The sequence below is a fragment of the Ptychodera flava genome, chromosome 2 (genome assembly GCF_041260155.1).
Source record: "Ptychodera flava strain L36383 chromosome 2, AS_Pfla_20210202, whole genome shotgun sequence".
In the NCBI taxonomy this organism is placed as follows: domain Eukaryota; kingdom Metazoa; phylum Hemichordata; class Enteropneusta; family Ptychoderidae; genus Ptychodera; species Ptychodera flava.
Window position 1 is genome coordinate 52,140,557 of NC_091929.1, and position 23,484 is coordinate 52,164,040.

Below are 23,484 nucleotides of genomic sequence, written 5' to 3' on the forward strand. Positions count from 1 at the left end.
TCCCCTCTACTGTCTATGGTTTGAGCAGGTCTGTTAATATGTAACAGTTCAATGACAATGACAGGAAGTGACTTAAGTCAGTGGAGTAAGCCTGTTTCAAGCCTGTTTCAGAATTTTGCTTTTTCTTACTATTTGCACATTTTTGACACTGATGTGTTATTTGAACAAATTCACATCTCAACCCCAACATCTACCTGTACACCAAATACTGAGACTGTAGCTTTGGCGGTATGGGAGCCTTGTGTGTGACGGACATACATCCGCACATACCAACAAATATACAGACATTTAGACCTCATCATATAAGCTCTTTTTTGGTATTTATATATACAGGGGTTTCACTAAGTTTTGAAACAGGGGGCCATATGAAAATTACAGGGGGCCAAGCCATACCAACCACCAAGCATGTGGATGTTTGGTTATACGACACATACCCCCCCCCCCCCGCCCACCAATACACGGTTCCATATTTGCTATAAAAACTGGACAAAACAGTTCATCAACCATAAATGGTAAGTTACATTTTTTATTTCAAGAATTGCTTACAGAAATATGTTATATGATCTGATGATCTACAAAGGAATCTGCATCCAGCCAAAGAACTTTAGCAGCTATTGTAATCCCACTTGTACAATTTAGGATGCAGTTTGCCTCTGTGGTTCTCCACTGAAAATAGTCATTTCCAATGATTGTTGGTAGAACAGAATGAATTTTTTTATGAATTTTGACTTTAACCTTAGTACACTAGCCCCCAGTCGCTCGGCATTTCTACTTTATTTACATGTTTCAAACGATCAGGACCAACATTAGATAGCCTTGATTTACTTTCAAATCATCAACGGCAGCTGTTGTAAAAAAGTGTTCGTTTTATGAAAGTGTTCGTTTTTTGGAAACCACACTCAAAAATGCATCGTCTTCAACACAAAAGCATACAAGATATGAATTCAGAGATGTATTGGAAGCCATCAATGCTGGTTTATTGAATGAATTATTACGGCTTTTGGTGCAGGAAAGCGATAGGTGCAGGCTATAGCAGCCATGGCCGGTTATTCCATTTCCTGACTTCCTGCATTGCCGTGTATGACGACTGTGCTACAGCCTACCGCTAAACGTCACAGTCTGCTAAAGTTTACACCTTCAATTTATTCAGTCTTGATATTTATATGCCCACAGAGTTAAGGCAATTAAGTCAAACGTAAAGAAAATCATTAAAATCCGAGAACGAACGTCGACTACCGATGCCAAGGTGTTGCTTACATTTTACAATCCACGGCCATGGATCGCGGTAGGGGCGATTGCTGATGCATTCAGAAGAAACATTTCCAAATAAATATTCATGAAACGCCGCAAAAGTATCAATATGATCTGAGAAATTGCCATCGGCTGTACCTTTCTTCATCAACCCGTCTGTATTTCTCCATTTCGACTCAACTAAATCACTTCACGGTTCATCCACATCTCATGACCGTCGCAATGTTGCGTTACTGCACACGCTCAATGACCCCTAACCTCAAACCACCCTGTGTACTTTGACGCATTCCGTGCGGTACCGGTACCTACATCTGTAATAGCTGAGCGAGGCATTGCGTGATCGACAAAAGCGAACGAATGAACACAAAATTTTCACTGAAAACGCCGCAAAAGTGTTGAAACAAGTAATTCAGCATTAAGGATACAGATCATTGTAAACTTTTGCCGATATGCCGTTTGTTACCAGCTATTCATTCCTGTAAGCGGCACAACAATTTACATGATTTTCAGGTAATTACAGGCGGCCGTGATCGCCTTACAGCCATTCATATGGCCGGTGGCCGGCTTTTAACGAAACCCCTGTATATAAACCAAGTATGAGCTAAAAATCAGACATCTAGCTCTATTGGCTTGCCCAAATTAGATATGTGCATAATTAATGAGGTAGAGGATATGTCGTCATAAGGTGTCCCTTCATACCAAATATGAAGGGTGTAGCACTTGTCGATACTGAGTTGTGGACATAAATGTATATTTGGGGTCAAAGGTCATCGAGGTCACATGACATTTTGTCAAAAAAAATTGTGAACCTTAGTTATCCCTATATAACAAAAATCAGACCTCTAGCTCTATTCGCTGGCTCAGAATTAGATATGTGCATAATTAATGAGGTACAGGATGTGTCATCATTAGGTGTCCCATCATACCAAATATGAAGGGTGTAGCTCTTGTGGTTACTCAGTAATGGACAAATACGTATATTTGAGGTCACATGACATTTTGTCAAAAACATTGTATCCCTTAGTTATCCCTATGTACCAAAATCAGACCTCTAGCTCTATTCGCTGGCTCAGAATTAGATATGTGCATAATTAATGAGGTAGAGTATGAGGCGTCATAAGGTGTCCCGTCATACCATATATGAAGGGTGTAGCACTTGTGGTTACTGAGTTATGGACAAATATGTATATTTGAGGTCAAGGTCACCGAGGTCACGTGACGTGTCAAAATATCTGCGTGAACTGATGGATGGACGAACGGACGGACATGACCCAATCTATAAGCCCCCTGGACTTCATCCTAGGGACTAAAAACTGTATCACTGCATCCTTTTTGCAATATGAATACGATGAAAAACTAAATTTTTATTTTTCTTGGCCTTATACATTGGAGTCTACGGAGAACTGACTTATACATGGGAGTCAATGGAGGTGTAAACTACAAAGTCCTCTAACACGGCCAAATTTGATTGTACTGTGAAACAAATAGACATGCATATGTATGGGGTACTATCCTTGTGCAAAGTTTGAAAGAAATTGACCAGGGCATGTCTGAGATATCTGCGTGAATGGACGGACGTACGGACGCACACACGCATGCACGCACGCATGCACAGACATGACCAAACCTATAAGTCGTGGGGACTAATAACTGCAATGATCCTTTTATTCACAATATTGTAATATTAAACAAACTTGGTAGAGCTAATGTATGAAGTTGCCCTCATTTTCCTTTACATTCTTTCATCTTCACTTTGTTGCTCAGGACATCCATCGTCAATTGGAACTGTACCTTACTTCATAAACTGACACCACGTTAACCACCCATTGTGCAATCTAATAAAAAAGACATGATGAAAAATGTCATTATTTCCTGTTGTTCAGGTGTTTGTTACAATACAATTGCAAAAAATATGTAAATTAAAACTGTCTATCCACATCATTTTTTTCTTGGCTAAAATAATCATTTAACTTCAAGGGATATAGTCGTCAGAACTGCGCTCAAAGATCAGATGGGACCCATACCACCCATGGCAACAATGTATCCAAGACACAATGGTGATTGATGAAAGTTAAAACATGTCTGTCATAATCTATCATTGTATAATTTAAATGTTGCAGCTATGATGGTGAGGTGCATCTTGATATCGTGCATGAAATACATTGATTGTAAACAAGAAACTCGCACAGGCGCAGTTCTGACGACTATATCCCTTTAATACCGAAGTTACATCAGAAAACATTATATACTGTAATTAAAGATGTGTAAGCTAAACCTTTGGCTATTGTTTCAGAAATCTTGTTTTATGTAGTGTAGCTATGTCAGTCTGTTGTTCTACTCCCTGAAGCATGATGATATATCCCTTGACTGGTTTATTGACACAAACCATGTAATGTATAAAAAGTATTGTTATTGTTGAAAATTTAATTATTCTCTGGTTTCATCATATATTCAATATATCATATTTAGTTCATCTGTAGGAGCCTGTGTACCAAATATCAAAGCTGTCAGACGAGTGGTTCTGATGAAATAAAGTTTTTTAGCAGACTGTGATAAATAAAGTTTTGACCAAAAATGACGAAAAAATTCCTTAAAAATACAGATTTGCATATTTCATCACAACTTGAACAAATCTAACTTGGGTTATCCCTAGGGAGCTGTATACCATGTTGCATGTACTCAACAAATATCAAATCAGAAAGTACTGCGGTTCTCAAGATATTTGAGTGGATGGACGCCTCACAAACGGACACATACTACATACATACAGACTGACGACGGACGGATACCCATCCCAATAGCTTCTCACTACAGTCTATAGTAGCTAAAAATCAAAATGACCAAAAAAGCCGGCTGCGGCCCGTGGGCTACTCTGTGCAGCTAAATTTGCTTTCCTATGCGTGCACAATACAGCCCTGGGGCTTAGTGGGCTAGGTTCGGGTGTTGGAGTATATTTCGATACGGAAATTCCTGACAAATTGTGTTTAAAACACCTTTCCCAAAAATAACCCGGACAGGTAAAACTAATCTAAGTTGGCAAAGAGAGTACAGCTGCTTAATATGAGCTCACTCACGCCAGAACATGTACGCAGGGCTGGCTCGGCATGGCTTGGCTGTGTGTTACCGGCGTTGTACGGCCCCACCATACGCGGTCAGTGTATGTGTGGGAAGCCGTATAACGCCGGTAAACCTCCCCGTGGGTGGAGGGACGTTGGCCGGTAACACACAGCCCAGCCGGCCTTGCCATGCAGAGCTAACGAAGGGCTAGCTCTGCATGGCAGGGCTGTGTGTTACCGGCGTTATACGGCGTGGTGGGAGGCCGTATAACGCCGGTAAAACACAGCCCTGCCATGCAGAGCTAAACGCCATCATTTAGCCATGCGTACAGGTCTTACACGGCCTCCACCAGGCCATGTAACGCCGGGCAATCAGTACTCGCATGAAATATAACTTCGGGCAACAAGCTTGAAACTATGTGACTGTTTGAGGTGGTACTCACTCAGATGCTGATGGGGTTTAACCATGGAGATTTGTACAGTGATCGGTAGGTCGCTAGATCTTAACTGTAATAGCTCCACTTAGCAAGATGGCCTCTGTGTGCAACGCAAACTCCCATGATGCTAATATGAGACACTCTAACCAGGTGAAAAAATATGACGTGCAGTTTTGGCTGTTTCGCATGGTAAAATACATCGGAATTTTGAAAAAGTAATAAAAGTGAGCGCATATATCAAAAAGGACCAAAATAACAGAATAGTATTTGCAATGTTACAAAGTTCAACAACTTTATGCAAATATATGAATGAAAAAATCCCTGGACTGCGTAAAAAATTAGTTCAATTACAACTTCGGAGACCACTTTGAAGTCGGGGACCACTTAGAGGTCTTAACAGACGTGGTTCACATACAACAAAACAAACAAACATGATTTTGTTTTGTTTGTATTATTTATAACACACTTATGGTTTTATTTCAGTGAAGATGTAACATTTAATCTTAAATCACCCGCTGTCTGCTCAATTTTTTTGCTCATTTCCCATTCTTCATTACCACATAGTAGTTTCCGCTAACCATCAAACTCATTCTATTCTACACATTCGTTTTTCTTAAGAAAAACATCGGTAAGATAATTCACTGTAACATTGTTCGCATTTACGAAAAAAAATGCGTATATAGAAAACTCATAACAATGAAAAAATGCGTAGAGAGTCGATCCAATGCGTAATAATATTACGCATTGGATTGAGTCTCTACGCATTTTTTCATTGTTATGAGTTTTCTATACACAAACGGTTGCAAAAGCACTCTCCGCGACTGAGCTTAGGCGACATCAAGACGAGATGAGAGCCCGCTTAACATTAAATTTGTTGCAACATTTCTGTCAGTCACTCATTTTATGTGGAAAGTTTCGGATTCTCTGAGTGTAGTCTGAAAAATCGGCATCGTCGAGTCAGAGGCACGTTACCATGTCAGTTGCTAATTTTCAGGCTAGCGATAGTTTCTGAAACTTATGACACAAAGTGCGTGATTGACAGAAATGTTGCAACAAATTAAATGCAAACCGCGCACGATCATCCCGTTTCGCTGTCCCAAAATTTGATCAAAGTAGATATGCAGCAAGGCGTCGGAAGGAAACAACTCTATTTTCTTCAAATTTGCTCCACGAGTCCGTGAAAAACAAGTCATCGTGATGACACAGTCCCCGCTTGTCCATTTTGTTATAATCTTTGGTGTCTAGGTAGCTGTGGAATGACATTGATGCAACGGGTGCATCAGGCCTGTGACTTGCATAATAAAGTAATCTGAGGAACGTTCAATAAAAGACTCATCTCTGCCGGTGTTGACCACTAAAGGAACTTTTGATTACATCACACATAACGATGCCCTCACTGCCTCTAGTGTCATGACAGCACATACTATAAACATGGTTTGGTGGAATTTTCGAAATGGTATGGGATCGGGTATGTTGTTGTAATCAGCCATTTTGGATCATATAATGAAACAAATTAATGTGCACAAGAATGCAGCCATATCACGTTTGAACAAAATCAGTCCATTGAAGGACAGTGACCTATGTTTATAAAATTGAAATCAAATGGCTGTCTATTGACCATATGGATCGTAGCACAATATTAGTAGACATGCATAAGTATGCCATAGTACTTTATCTTTGTACCAAGTCTCAACAACATTGGATAAGGAATATTTGCATATGATTAAGCCTCAAAGACATGAAAAAATCCAAAAATGACAATCTGGCAGCCATATTGGAACATGTCACGAAGTAAATTGACATGTATACATGTATGTGTGCCATAGTGCTTGATCTTTGTGCCAAGTTTGGACAAAATGGGTTTAATGACCTTTGAATTATGCTTCAAAGACATGCAAAATTCCAACAAAATGGCAGTTCTGCAGCCATATTGGATCCTATCACAAGGTTAATTGATACATGCATATGTATGCCATAGTGCTTTGCCTTTGTGCCAAGTTTGAACAAAATCAGTTCAAGGATGTTTGAGTTATGGTTCAGAGACATGAGAAAATCGCAAAAAATGGACGCCTGTCGGCCATATTGGATCATATCATGAAATAAAGTGGCGTTCATATGAAGGGCATAATGTTTTGCTTTTGTGCCAAATTTGAACAAAATCGGTTCAAGGATGTCTGAGTTATGGTCCAAAGACATGAAAAATCGCAACAAAATGGCTGCCTCACGCCCATATTGGATCGTATCGCAAAATAATTTTACATGCACATGAAGGCCATAGTGTTATGCCTTTGTGCCAAGTTTTAACAGAATCTGTTCAAGGATGTCTGAGTTATGATCCAAAAACATGAAAGATCCCAACAAAATGGCCGCCTCACGCCCATATTTGATCGTATCGCAATATAATTTGACAAGCATATGTAGGCCATAGTGTTATGCCTTTGTGCAAAGTTTGAACAGAATCGGTTCAAGGATATTTGAGTTATGTTCAAAGACATGAAAAAATCGCAAACAAAATGGCGCCTCGCGGCCATGTTGGATCGTATCGCAAAATAATTTGACATGGACATGTAGGCCATAGTGTTATGCCTTTGTGCCAAGGTTGAACAGAATATGTTCAAGGATGTCTGAGTTATGGTCCAAAGACATGAAAAATCGCAACAAAATGGCCGCCTCGCGCCCATATTGGATCGTATGTGATATAATTTAATATGGATATAAAGCCATAGTGTTATGCCTTTGTGCCAAGTTTGAACAGAATCTGTTCAAGGATGTTTGAGTTATGGTCCAAAGACATGAAAAATCGCAACAAAATGGCCGCTTCGCGGCCATATTGGATCGTATCACAAAATAAATCGAGGTGCATCTGTAGGTCATAGTGCTATGCCTTTGTGCCGAGTTTAAACGAAATTGGTTCAGCAGTGTCTGAGAAACTGTTGATGACGGACGGACGGACGGACGGACGGACGCACAGACGGGACCCAATCTATAAGTCCCGCCGGACTTCGTCCGTGGGGACTAAAAATGATTCAGAGGGTCCATCGAAAGACACTATCGAGCAACCCAACATGGAGAACATGGAGAAGCATAGTGAAATTTAACCCATGCCGGAATCCACGACGTGTTGTCCTGTTGTCTTAAGCAACAGGGGATCAGCGCCACGGTGAAGCTGTGAGCCGTGACGATGATGCGCCGGACGGCAACGGTCGGCAACACACATGCCTGTCACCGTGGATTCTAGTACATAAAAATAATGAACGAAAAAAAATACCTATTTAAATAAACAGTTGCTTCTAAAAAAATCAGTTCTAGCTCATTTTTTAAATCTAGAAAATGTGTCGGTATTGCTCTTAGAATAACTTTATTTGTTGAGAAGATCATACTCGTAGTAGTGACTGTGACGTTTGCAGCCAGCTCGGCGGCGGAAAATCTCAGTCTCATGAACTTCGAATCGTCGATCAAAATCACATCTTTTCGGCGCTTTTTTCTCACAAATTCAGCGAAATTGAAGTTTTTCATACATAAACTAAATATATTTTTGGAATCAAGTATACCTTTCGAACGGGCTTTCTTCGGGTAAAATATTCCATTGGCAAGGTGCCAGTGGCCGACGCCACATTTCTTTTGACGCCATCATTTAGGTAGTATGCACCTCGAAAGTGAAAGGCTTAAACTTTTGCTCAAACTTTCCTCAAGGAATCTTTCATCATTCTCTTTCAAAAATCAAGAATAAAAATAGGGGGTCACCATGCAAATTTTGATACTAGAGAAACAAATTACCCAAGATTTACCGATATTAGAAATTCAAAATGGCCACCATCCCTGTCTTAACTCCATGGAGAAATTTTTTTTTTTTTCGAATTTCGAAAAACTAAGCCAGTGAAAAAGTTTCTTTTACCAAGAGCTTTAAAATAAATTCCCACATGCTGTATATCAGAAGAGAATTGTAAAAGTTTAAGATTCTGAATGTCTGTCCCCGAGGTGCATTCTACCTTAAAAATCATGACCTAAGATGACCTTCATACTAATCAAACCAATTGCACTGCTCGTAACAAAGACAGCACCATAGGCGCGTCCATCAGCCAATCACACTATTTAACAAATAAAAGATCGGGCTCAAAAAGCCACAAACGGGTATTTAGAAACTGTTTTATGTTTTTGCAGTTCCATGCGGGAAAGGGGTCTGCTAATCGTACGCGTGTGCCGTCTAACAGCTGGCAGTGCAATCCCGAAATTACAGGTCTATAAAACAATCTAATGACGTTAAAAGTAGCCGGGAAAAAATGCAGAACAGCCGGGTTATTACCCGGCACCCGTCTTTTAAGGACAATACTGGATTATAGAAAGTTCAGGTCATTTTTAATTTGTCCACAGAGAGGAGAAAATGTATGTACACTCAAACAGTAAGAAAAATGTACTTTTCCGAAACACAATAGAAATTACGAAATTTATCTGGAACCTGTTTAATTTACTTTTTAGTTGTAAATGGTGGTTGGGGGAAGTGGGCTTCCTGGTCAGAATGCAGCTCATCTTGTCAAGATAACTCTCCATTTCGATATCGAAAAAGGCAATGTGACAGCCCTAGCCGTAGGAACGGAGGAAAAAAATGTATTGGAGATGACATTGAATTGGAATTGTGTAACTTGCCCAGCTGTTTCGGTAAGTAAATCGATTTGTCTTTGAAGGTTCCATTTTCTCACTTTTTAGTTACTTTCCTTCGTCAATTTTTCTCTCTCTTCGCCACTCCATATCAGTGTCTATCTATCTCTCTTCGTGAGTCTCCTTCTTCTTCTTCTCTCCTTCCTTCAAGTTCATTGTTGCTCTTTCTCTCTCTCTTTCTCCCTGCCGGAGCAGCAGGGGATGAAGATACCACCTTGATCGCTTAAAGGGGGCTCCAATCCCTATTTAAGATGTGGCACTGTGATCTTCGTCCTTAGTGACATTAGCGTAAATTTGCATAATATCGTTTTCTACGAGAATTAAAATATCTCGTCATTCATTTGCTTACTTGCAACAGAGAAGTGTCTAAAGGTTGATGAGTACTCCGTTTCTGACTTGCATTCACACCTCCAAAATTATGCACTGTCAATCTATCTCAGTTGATACCCACATTAATAACAAAAAACTAATCGGTGTTATCTATAGAAAACCGAATACAAACTACAATGAATTTACTGAGACTTTCGAGGCTTGCCTCCACCAGCTGTCAGCCAAAGGTCAGGTTGTGTTATCCTAGGTGATTTGAATATTGATATGTCAGCGGATGCTCCTCGATCTTCTAATTACTTTACACTTGTAAATTCTTATAATTTCTCCCAAATCATTAACACACCAACAAGAGTCACAAATCAAGCCAGTGCTATTATTGATCATTTTGTTACCAATATTACAAATTATTTCATTAAAAATGGTACAATTCAGATCATTATCCGATTATTGACGTGCTTAGAGAATTTAGTCATGTTGTCAATTCCAACACAAATACTTACAAATATGACTTCAGGAGTTATAACCAGAACGCATTCTTACACGATTTAAATAATGTATCTTGGCTGCCCATGTATGATAACTCCGATCCTAATGAGGCATATGAGATATTTAACAACATTTTTCTCGAAGTCATGAATGAACATGTTCAAATTAGATTAGTTAAGAACAATTCTAAATCTATCCGCAAGCCCTGGCTTTCTTCTGGCCTAATGAAATCAATTAGGACAAAACACAAACTTTTCACGAAATCAAAAACAACCAACAAAATGTCGAATAAAGCACAAACACATATTGAAACTTCCTTACAAAACTTCTGATTTAACCAATATTGGTCCAAACCTTTCTGCTAAAATCAAACCAAATGTTGACTTTCACCACTATTTACATGGACATTATCCAAACTTGTTTTTCTTTCACCCTGTCAGTGAACAAGAAATCATCAGCGAAATTGGAAGTCTTGACCCCAAAAACCAATAGGTCATGACAAGATTCACCCTAACATTTTTCAACATGCTACACCTGTTATTAGTCATCCGTTTGCTCATATTATCAATTGTTCATTTTTGCCATGGCACTTTCACTGACCAATTAAAAATAGCAAAAGTGATTCTGGTCTACAAACAAGGTTCTACCTCAGATGCACCCCATTTCCATTCTACCCATTTTCAGTAAAATTTTTAAGTCAATTGTTAACAAACATCTCATCAATTACCTTGACAGACACGATATTCTTTCAAAATGTCATATGAATTTTGTAAGAAACACAACACAAAACTTGCTATAGCAGATCTCATCTCTGATAATGCTGAAAAACTAGACAATGGTCTGATACTTTACTGTGCCTGTCTATTCTTTTTTGAGCCATTTCTTTCCGATTTGCATGTCAACTTCCTGCTTGTTTTAATTGAATTCACGGCGCTGACTAACTTGTTATGCTTATCTTTTGATTTTTAGTTTTTTAACTTTAAACTACTGGTTTTTTATTGAGTTATTGATTTATTTATTTTTTTTCTGTATATGTCCATGTATTTTATTAAATGCATGAAAATCAATTTATGGATGCATTGACTTGAATTAATAAAATTACAAAATTACAAATTACATTGATCTTCGCAATGCATGTGACACTTTAAATCACAGCATTATTCTTTAAAAGCTTGAACACTATAAAATAAGAGGTTTACCATTTCTGTGGTTTAAGAGTTACCTGTCAAATCGTCAGCAAACAGTCTCCATCGGTAACAAGTCCTCCTCGTACAAGCCAATCAAATGCAGAGTCCCACAAGGGTCAATTTTAGGGCCTATTCTTTTCTTGTTGTACATAAATGATATTGTGAACTCAACTAGTAACCTTCACTTTAGACTGTTTGCTGATGACACCAACTTATTTAAATATCTCAACAACTCTGTCATAGACATTAATGATATTGATATTGATTTTCAGAAGGTTTGTAAGTGGTGCAATGCCAATAAGTTAACTATAAACTCAGATAAGACAAATTATATGATAATTAAGTCAGCTGGGTAATCTGTAAATACTGTTGGAAAGTTGAGTGTTGACGGATCCCAAATTCAAGGCGTCTTATCAACCAACTACTTAGGAGTTTCCATGATCACCACATGACATGAAAAACACATAATGATAAAGTTACGAAATCAATCGCACCCTTGTAGGTGTTATCTCACAAATTCGTCATTTTGTTCCTAGATCAACTCTCATCCTACTTTACAACTCAATGATTCTTCCTCGAATTTGCTACTGCATTGAAATATGGGGAAACACATACTCAACTTTTCTCTAACCCATTCTCAGTTTACAAAAAAATTGGTACGACTTATCACCTTTTCAGATTTCCGTACTCATACTGTGTCCCCCTTCTCCAGAAACTCTGCATTCTTGACATCAACAAGCAATATATATTAAATACTTGCTTGTTAATTTTGACTTCAAGAAAAGTCGCTTTTGTTCATGATGAATATCACTACCTCGACTAATTGTCCCACAATTACCCACACGGCTTGCAAGGAACGACAATTTCTACATCGCTAAAGTAAACCTCTCTATAAATGAGCACAGTCTCAAATACGCTGCAACTAACCATTGGAATTCGCTACCTGATTTATTGCAAAAATATTGATAATAGAACCTCCCTTAAATTACAATTAAATGCATTGTTTGAACTTTGTAGAAGTCTATTTTGCATTGGTTAGCGATAAAGATCCAGAATCGATTGGACTCTTGAGTTTAAACAGATGGTTTATAACCGAGTACTTACCAACCCGGAACAATACCCCGGCAGTACTGACGACAGTAGGGGAGCACGATGTAAATTGCCTTCATCAAAGCCTCACCCAACTCTCGTTGCTATGGGACTTCGTTAAAATTTTATGGCCTTGCCCCTTTGTTTGCACCTACATTGGTTCACAGAGCAGATGGTGGCCCCAATTTCGCGATCATCACAATCTCTACTCTGCCATTACAGTACAGTCGGTGGTGCACCGTGAGAGAACTGTCCAGGGAGTAACGGCGTAGACTGTTGTTGCGTTATTAATACTATGGTATTCGTTCTAATTTTTGCCACAAACTATGTAATATAAATTTTGATGTGTCCTCTACGAAAATTTGAGATTGTTACGTGCAGAGAAAACGAACAAAAGTGTGAACTCAGCAGATAACATTTAAACAAATTTATTACGAATATAAAACTAATTGCTAAGTCAGAGATAGAGTACAAGCTTTAAAAGTGTACAGACTACTTATCTCAGCTGGGACGGCAAAGCTCCAGTCTCAGAGCTGTAACAGTCGTTCAGATGAATGAACAGTCCTTTGGCTTGCAGGCTTGAAGTTTCACAAAGTTCACAGAGTAAATCCAGCGTTGGCAGTGACGGTCTCGAGAAGTCTTGAAAATTACAACGGCTGGAGTTTTGAAACACTTGTAGTAACACACAAGAGACACGATCCCAAAAGTCTGACTGGAAGCTGTGCACGTCCCTTTTTATACACATGTGCCTACATAAAGGCATATAAGAACAATCTAGAACTATTATTGACATGCTAATTACTGTTCTAAATTATCTCTCTTACACAGCTAACTAAATTTCCAGAACATTCCAAACATGACTAATTGAATTCAAGGTTGTGAGGTCATTAAGGGCAGTGACCTTGAGAATGTTCTAGACTAATTAAACTCAGGTCATGATGAGTGTGGGGGAAATGACATACATAACACACCCCCTCTTCAAAATAGAAAATTTTTCAAAGAAAAATCTTTCTTTTACAAATGTGGTATTAAAAATGTGAACGACAATAAACTCTAAATCAGAGAGAGACAGTCTGCAATAAATTGTCTCTGCCTTTGATATGTCTAATGTCAAGATTAAACTACTGTAACATTAAACTCCATCTTAGCAATGCTCTGATTTTTGCCTTTTAATTTCTGCAGAAAAACAAGAGGGTTGTGATCAATATAAACCACTATTGGCTGATTTGAAGAAGTAACATAAACTTCAAAATGCTGTAAAACTAATATCAAAGATAAACACTCTTTTTCAATTGTAGAGTAGTTCTCTAGGATTTCTTAAATTTGCGTGAAAAATAGCAAACAGGATGATCTATCCCATGACTATCCTCTTGCAATAAAACAGCACCAGCAGCCGTATCACTAGCATCTACAGCTAATTTGAATGGCAAATTGAAATCTGGTGCAGACAAGACTGGAGCACTTTGCAGTATGGCTTTAAGTGTATCAAATGCCTGTTGGCATTGCTCTGACCAAACAAACTTTACTTTCTTTTTAAGTAAGTTAATCAAAGGCTCAGTAATTGTAGAGAAATTTGGACAGAATTTTCTGTAGTTACCAGCCATACTGAGAAAGCGCATCAGTTGTCGTTTGCAGTTTGGTATGGGAAAACTTGAAATGGCACTGATTTTGGCATCAATAGGTTTTACCTCACCCTGTCCTACAGTATGTCCAAGGTAAGTCACCCTCGCCCAACCAAACTCCGATTTGGCCAGATCAAGGTTGACAGTCAACATTGCTTTGCTCAGTCTCTCAAAGAACTTCCGCATGAGCTTGATGTGTTCCTCCCAGGTGTCACTATACCGGACGACGTCGTCAATATAAGCTGCATATCCGTCTAGCACGGATATGACGTCGTTGATCATCCATTGGAACTTGCCGGAGAGTTTTTCATTCTGAATGGCATCACCTTGTACTGGAACAATCCGTCTGGTGTAACAAAGGCGGATATTTTACGAGCACGATCCGTCAGAGGGACTTGCCAAAATCCCTTCAGTAGGTCAAATTTCGTCACATCAATTTCGTCACATACATGGCTTTTCCCACTCGGTCGATGCAGTCATCAATCCTCGGGATTGGGAAAGTGTCTGTCTTTGTTAAAGTGTTGACCTTCCTAAAGTCCGTGCACATACGATAACTGTGATCTGATTTGGGAACAAGTATGCACGGCGAACTCCAGTTACTTTTACTGGGTTCAATAAAGTCATTGTCCAGCAGGTATTTGACTTCTTCCTGGAGATATTTCGCTTTTGTTGGATTCAGTCTGTATGGATGTTGTTTTACAGGCTTACTGTCCCCAACATCAACGTCGTGATAGATGACGTTTGTCCTCGTTGGAACATCTTGAAACAGGTGTTTATATTCGTGGAGCAGTTCTTTCACTGTTGTTTTTGTTCTGGCTGGAGGTGTGCCAACTTTGTAGACTCCAGCTTTTCCAGGATTTCTGAGTTCTGAAGCTTGAACGAGCCCAGCTTTGAATTTAGAGTATTTTCACTCAAATCAGTTTCAGTATCACTATCTTTATAACGATTTGAACTGACTGCACTGACAGGCTTTGTTTTAGTAGGATTATCCCTATCAAAATATGGCTTAAGCATATTTATGTGACATAGCTGTTTTTGTTTTCGCCTGTCAGGGAAATGGCAAATTATGTTTTGATACACCAGACTAAGATTCAATGTCCATAAACCAGGTGCAAGCAAGTGGATCCCCTCACATGATGAATTATAACAATAAAAAGGTTAAACATGTCTGTCTGTTGTGTGACCACGACAAAGATAATATGTAATAGATAATATATAATGTAATAGATATGTAATAACAGCTTAAATTTAAACAAAACTCGAAGACTCCAGAATAACCCTGCGTACAGGTCTGTGTGTTCCCGGCGTTATAGTTATACGGCCTCCGCCACAGCCCTGCAATGGTCTATGGAGATAACTGGGGTCTCCTGCAGTCCGGTTGAGGACTGCAATGAAAACGCGGTCTTTTTGGCCGAAATTCTGCTCTATCGGGGAAAAATCCTTTCCCTGCCTACCTTTACCTCCTTACCGACCCAAGGAAAGATGCGATTAACTTCTAACAACATCCAAAACCGCTCGTTTTCTGAAACATAACGTACTCGACAAGTTGTTTACCCACGGGGATCGCCATTTTGAATCTCGCTGCAACCACCCCAGTTATCTCCATAGACCGTTGCAGGGCTAGCTAGTGGTGGAGGCCGTATAACGCCGGGAACACACAGACCTGTACTCAGGGCTACTCTTAGAAAAGCTCCTCGTCGCTGACCAGCTGACACAGTGGAGCTAAGAAAACGCATTTGATTATTCACCGAGCACGGACGATTTCGGGGAAACACATTCATTCGCGGTGGTGAAAAGCCATACAAACACGATAACATACAAAATGGACAAACACACATCAGTTCAGTCTGATAAAAGAAATTGAAGGCTAATTTGTTACATCCTTGGCAATGATCATTGATAATGAGTAGCAGTGCTATCAATTTTCGCTGGTGCACCCGTCCATGGTGTAGCGGTGTGTCGAGGACAATGGTAAATTGTTGTGACAAGGAAATTTTCAGTTTTTCCAACAATACTCAAACGCATGCATGTTACTTAAAAATGGTTCAAGCTAACCATATGCTTTGAGGAAAAAATAAGCCGGGTTAAATCGATGACTTTGCAAATCTTCCACAGAATATGCAGAAGCAAGCTTATGTTTGATTTGTGGCTGTGCATTTAAAGACATCGGTTGTAACTTGCATCATGACCTGTGTATATGTGGTGGCGATTAACTATCGTTAGGGTACATAACCAGTTCTTGCTTGCAAAGTCATTCTTCATCGGTGATGGAAGCCATTACTGTCGACTTGTGCAGAAGTACTGAATCGTAAGCGCTGATACGATCGTCAATAACGCCTCGGCTATGGTGCGAAGGCCAGTGTGAATTCGGAATTTCTGCGCACAGTATCTGTGCCACACAGGAATTAATACGCAACTGCCTAAAGTGAAGGGATGGGGATTCCACTAGCCAGCAGTCCCTTTAAGAGTATGATCAATCAACAACTACTATAATTTTTACATATGTCACGGAGATATAATAGCTATAACGAAGTTTAAATATTGACTTGGTGAATCAGGCAAAAGCAATTAATTCTTTTTTTTGCGTCCCCACCCGCTTAGGTTTTTAAGGTTTCATGAAAAACACACACAGTGTATTTGAATAGGAAATTTTAGGACGTAGCCGCTTAGCTTTTTAACTAAAAATTTTGTTACAATGTTTTATTTGCTGCAATCAAATTAAATTGTGTTAAATTTTCTAGTGTGTGTTTTTCAGCCGCTTAGACACGTACCTTTGCCCATTTAGAGTTGAGGCAAAACAAAGAATTTAATTACTTTGGCCTCATTGTGTAAAATTGAACTATTTTAAAGTGTAATGTTACAAAGGGTGAAATGACGGTCAAAGGTTAATGATTTCCTCCTCGTACGCTGTTTTGGTAATTTGAACGAGTGTCTCAATATCACTTGCGTTTGCTATGGCTTGTGGATATTTTGGCACATTCAGGGGCATAGAACATCCATTTCAAACATGTCCTTATAAATAAAATGCGTCGGACTTGTCCCAGTTCAAGTTTGTGGCCTGGCAAAATTCAGGATATGCCTACAATCCTGGCCTACAGAGAAAAGCATTGATCGTGATTACAGGTTTGTTACTACTGCACGCGCGCATTTGCAAAAGTTCGTTGTTGCATGCTTGGCTCACAGTTGTTGTAGCTTTAGTCTGAGCCATGAATTATTGTGGTTTTTACTTTCGTTGTTGTCTCGGGAAATGTTGACAATCCAACGTATAGGCCCTACATTTATTTTTGCATGCTAATGAAAGAAAAATGACGTCATTTGAGATCAACGCTTTTTATTGTCAATTAATTCCTTCAATTTGTTTTGATATTTATGTGCCCACAGACTTGAAGCAAGTCCATGTCTTCTGCTCAATTGAAAACTTCACAAAATTGTTTCGCCCAGAATTAACGCTAATCAATCTGTTGCACTGAATGCGCATGGTCCTCTCTATCGTGCGATAGGCCTGTCAATGTCGTGACGTGATGTAAAATTCTGGTTTAGAAATTAACCAGTTACTGATGATGACAATGGCTTGAAAACACGCCGATTAATTTCATAAACTTGGATGGTTTTAACTCAAACCACGCTCACAAAGTTGCCACTTGTAGTTGGCTTAAAGATGAGCCAATGAATTTGTTGGTATATAAACAAACCATTGATGCAAACCGATAAATTATATTCTCAGGGGCTTAAAAAGAAGCCATTCGGCTTAAATTTATACCATGACGGGCTTGTAATAAGCCACCAATGTATTGGTATGAATACACGCCATCCATACTCTGTGTGGTGGCGTGACTTCAAACCATAAAAACCTTTGTGGATTTTTGGCAAGCCGAAATATTTCAAAGATATACACACTGGTTCACCCGCAAGCCACCTACAAACCAAATGGGTAATATTTCAAGCCAGAAGAATTTGCAGTGTATGCAGATTATGAGTATGTGTAATGCAGATCTTTGCACACTGAGTGTACACTGTAGTTTTGCATTTTGTTAGTATACATACGTGTATACTTAACGTGTTTCACACATGTACATAATCAGTCTAAGTGTATATATTTTTGTATATCAAGCATTTTTGCCTAGGAATTGTTAGAGACGTGTCGCGTGACCTCGTAAATTGAATTTAGGCTAACAATAACAACGGTCTGCTTTTGGAACAAAAGGACAACTATACATATTTTTTTCTGATAAATTTCAATGTAATCTCGATGACATTTGACCTCAAATATAGAAACATATCCATAACTCAGGAACCACAAGTACTACATTCTTTATATTTGGTATGATGGCAACCTTATGACGGCGTATTTTCTACCTAATTAAATATGCGCATATCTAATGCCAGCTATCCAATACAGATAAATTTCTGATATTTGGTACATAGGGATACTATTGAATACGATTTAAAGGACACAATGGCATGTGACATCCATGACTTTGACTCAAATACACATATATGTTCTTAACCTTTTTTAATGAGATGCCCGTAACTTGTTTAATGAGATCCAACTTCATAGGGTGACGGGCTCAATAACACATGCGTGACTGAACTCGGAGTTCACTACTACGTAATGTGGGATTTAATGGAGCATGAGAGAAATGGAGAGACTGATCAACATATTTTTGATCAGTTTGTCGGCCTTCACGAGGTTATTTCCCGGGGCACCAGCTTTCCGAAAAAAAAAGTATTTGGAAAACTTCCAAGTTTATCTTTAAGAAGTTTGTTTAAATGCAACGTTACGGTACACTGATAACCAGTTTTAAGAACTTCTCGATGATGTTTTTTAAGGTACTTGAACACGTGACGACGACGTTGTTTTTATATGTTAGGTAATTGAAATAATGATCGATACCGATAGCTTTAGGAAGAGGTCATTTTCAAATAGGCGGTACCGCCAATACCTCCCGCGGTATACCTCTAACCCTGGAGGGACCGCGGTAAGGCAGTTAGCAGCTTTTAATGAGCTTGCATGCATAATGAGACCGCGGAAAACCGCGCTACTTAGTACGTCATTAGTAAACTATTGTTTTCAAGTCTTTTGATTTTGCGGAGAGCCATTACATTTGGAAACTGAGTGAACGAATGAGAGTGGGCGTCATGCATGGCCACCTGGCAGTGTCTGACTTGTAATGTCAGTATCAGAATTCCCAAGAGTGCTGTTGCCGTTGAATGACATTTTGTGTCAGTATTCAACAACACATACAGCTCTATAGGCTCGTTCTATAGTGAGAAAATTGAAAAGTAAACATTTATGTCACTCCGTTCTTCTCTGTATTCGAAATACAAGATTGCAACTATGTAGCACAATCCGCACTGTACACATACGATGACTTTTGCTTGCGGCTACCGGTATATTTAGTTCCTTGTATTGATAAAATTTGCCTATGTGTCACCGTCATCGGCAAGATGCGCGCAGTTGTTTTAAGATGATAAAATGGAATAAAGATACTTGCCAACTATAACATCGAGAGTTGGTCATAGTTCTAAAATAAAAATGACATCAGAAAGAAACGTGATGTTGAAAAGTTGGACACCAATTTTTTATGTTGGTGGCAATGTAAGTATGTTTTCTATTTTTTACAGTTGAATGTCTATTTCTAGTACAGAATGTTGATAATGAAAACTATGTTGAATGCTTTCTCCCATTGCCAATACCTAATTCAATAAAAATGCACACCGACTTACTAGTAATCTACTCATAATCAAACATCGAGTTAGTTATTGCAATTAGACACCAAGTTGGATGCGTTGTTTTGAAAAGTTTATAACCACTAAAAATTGATCACGCGGCAATCAACACGGTGAATTACATGTAGGTGTGTGATTGCTAGTGAATTTTTTTTATGATTCTTAAATCGCCAAACGAAAACATTTATATATACGATTATGAACAGCTGTGTGTCAGCAACTACACTTGCCTCCGGTCGCTTGGCTTTTCTCGGCATAGCAACAGCAGTTACTGGCTGGCCGAGCAAGCCAATGCGTTCATCCCACGATCCTACGCAACACCTACCACTAATGCGACAGTCTGCTTAAGTTTATTCCTTCAGTTTATCATTTTTGGTATTTATATGCCCATAGACTGGAGCAAGTTTTGTTGGTAACGTGAACTTGATTTGTTTAAAGCACAGTCCCTCCACAAAAGTCCCGTCAGCTTGGCTATACCATACTTGGCTAACGTACCACTCCCGCACGCATGTTCAATAATGATGCTACATAAATCTGACTTGTTATCAAAAGACCCTTGGGGTTGAAAGGTCAATTTAGACGTTGCTCGAATACAAACATTGTTCAAAACAGAGTGCAACCATTACGGTCCGGCAAATTGTTTGTTGACCCACAGTCCGTAGAACGTGAGACTATGTGATGATAGATTTTTGAACGTGGGATTCTCAGCAATGACGACGTCGAGTTCGGCCCTGTGACGTATTTGATTTGCATAATTTATGTCTGGGTCCCACTCTCCGATAATCAGCAACATTTCATTTCCCATGAAAAAACGTTGTGATTTTACCATATTTATTTAAATATCAGCATCCAACTTTGACGTCCCACATATTTCTGTCAGAAATAACGATATATGACTTAATGTTGAGTCTGTAAATCACCAATATATGTCGGCTTTTCTATTTCATTTCTCCACGCCTTTCAATTACATGCCATGTCATGTATCTGGGCATGCTAGGTTCGTGAAATCGCCGAACTTTACTCGATATTAAAGAACAACAATTTATGAGTACTCTCATTTATCCGTGACGTGTACACTCCCTCTGTGAAATTGTCCATCTTTTACATCTGACCATATTCCCTCTGAAATTAAGGGGATACCCATAATTAAAAACTGAAATGACGTGCCTTTTACCTTGGCACTCCTGTACGTAAAATCGCCGAAAGAAGATTGCATTCGTAGCGAAGAACGCTATGCAGAGTGGCTTACGCGTTCTGCGCGCTTTACTTTTTGCACAGATTTGGATTGAGACGCGCCGTCTCACACAACCTGCTCTAATTAACGCGGTGTATGTCCGAAATCAAACTTTCATTCATTCATTCATTCATTCATTCATTCATTCATTCATTCATTCATTCATTCATTCATTCATTCATTCATTCACTCTAACTAACGGTGTTTAACAGTTTGTCAAACACCAGGTGAGTATTTGTTCGTCCCTTGATGCGTCACTCTCGCCTCGTTTTTCGTTTGTCCATACAAACATGTGCGATGAGATGAATATTAAATGAGTTCATTGTCTTTAATCTTCATATTTTTCAGGGCCCTGAGAAGGGCCGGCAGAACTTGCACTTTCTGAACGGTGTGCGCGACCACCATACTTGAATATCCAGGATAGTTGAGACATGGTGCTTCAGACAGATAGTTATGCTTGTTGAGAACGGGAACACTATATAAAATGAAAGTGGTCTATTTCTCGTTTAACTTTGCCAACATTTAACATAACAATATACGTAACAAGTAGCGTGTCCAATGGCAACTGAAATATTAATTGAACGTTTAGGGGAAATTAGTGTATCAAGACAAGAAGATCACATGTTGTCTGCCTTGTCGCTATGGCGTTACCCAATTAGCTGAGAACAGGGCTATTGTTCCTCAAAGAGTTTGCTGTTTTCATGTCACTTCCATGTATATCACGAGCTTAAAATGCATGGTCAAGTTGAAACGTTTTTATCGATGATTACGCGTATCCTGAAAATAAGCCCTTTTATCGTTTAGTTTTCCGACAAATGTGTTTCCACAGGTTCTAGAGTAGTATTTTCTGTATCGATTCCATTTTGCAACACCAACGAAGAGTGCGAAATAAATAAAACAATTTAAAAATTAAACCATGAAGTGCAGTGGGCTATACGTACCGCTGAGCTGCGTCGCTTGGCCAAATGTCGACATTTTATGGCAAGCAGTGCAGAAATGATCTGAGAAATTTTACTTTACAGTTTGCAGTAGTCCACAGACACATTCATTCAAAATCATCAAAATGCAGAGCGATTTTTATCTAAAGAAGCTATATCGTTACCAATGCGTGCAGAGCCGTAAACTACGTCAATATGTCGGTCAATTTATATTTATTTTTTGATTATTTCATGGTGATCGCGCTAACTGGATTCGAATAACTCTATCACTCTGTAAAAAGCTACAATACTAACAACTCTTGACATAATGTTGGTGTCGTTTTATAAACGCATATTTCCAGTTTATTCTGTGTATACACCCATTTTTCTGTTTGCTCAAAGTTCAAAGAATACCTACCATGTTCTGTAATCTTGAATGCAAAGCTTCAGACTTCAAATAATTATATCAGCAGCATATTTTATTGAACTGAGCTTTATAGCAGAATGTTTTATTTATTGAACGTGTTCATGAAGTTTATTAATATAAACATGTGATCGTAGACTTGCTCCAAGTCTGTGGGCATATAAAAATCAACTTCGCATGCCGGTTTGCATGTCTGGTTAGTGGTAGGCTGTTTACGTAGATCGTAGGGTGAACCCTTTTGCTCAATGTGCTGGTAGCTGTTCACTCAATGGCTGACACATCGCAGTCAATCGATATTGCGGAAAGTATGAACATCGCCTTGGTAAAGAAGGTGCATCATATGCGCTAAATAAGTGATAGAAAGGCAAAAACATTCACAAGCAAATCGTATTTCATTTCGTTTTGCGATCGAGATCGTGTAAATCTTCTGATCAAGTTGCACTCGAGTATAAAAGTCACAAAGGTCACGGGGACGGGTCACGAGACATCAAGCAAACTGCAGCAGACGATACACGAAAACCATACCTCCAAGCACAAATTAAGAAATTAATCAAAGGAATTCATTCTTTATGCCCTTGAAAAGACGATTTTACTTCTCATTTTTACTTCTAACTCAGTGACCAGACCCTATGTGAATTTCATCTCAAAGTACGACCATGTTTACATGTTTTCGACGTTATATCAGCACAGCCAAGACCTGCCAAAATATGCGAGCTCAGTTTATTTCGAAGTGTCCAATTATCAATCGATGAATCTTTTGAGTTGAATTATTATTTCAAAACTATCCGTATTTGCTAAAATTTGTCGGCGCAAATGACAATTACAACACAATCTAATAATCGAGATGTAACTGGTCAGGAAATCGCATAGCGTACACTAATACCGCTGTGCTCCACCAGGCCATAGCATCACGACGAACGCCGTATGTCAACCCCGTATTCAGAAAGTTAGTTTTTTTTTCAAACTACACGGAAATACGTCGGTGGTAGTTTGCTGGTATTTTCACGGCCTTCTTTATGAAGTAAAGGGGCATTAATGCTGCTATCAAATGCGGATGAAAATTTG

At 39.0% G+C, this 23,484-nt stretch overlaps 1 protein-coding gene across 2 annotated transcripts in view; it reads right to left on the reverse strand.

Annotated features, from left to right (window-relative positions):
- LOC139123450 (piggyBac transposable element-derived protein 4-like) overlaps positions 1–23,484 on the reverse strand; it is a 909,605-nt gene that overhangs the window by 589,135 nt on the left and 296,986 nt on the right. The window contains exons 1-2 of one of the 2 annotated variants that reach the window (XM_070689588.1): positions 4,751–4,883; positions 3,043–3,086 (exon numbers count right to left, since the gene is read on the reverse strand). The gene's annotated coding sequence lies outside the window, so the exon portion shown is untranslated. Of the gene's footprint in view, positions 1–2,762; positions 3,087–4,750; positions 4,884–23,484 lie in introns of those variants that run through there. The other variant, XR_011549681.1, reaches the window with a different exon arrangement.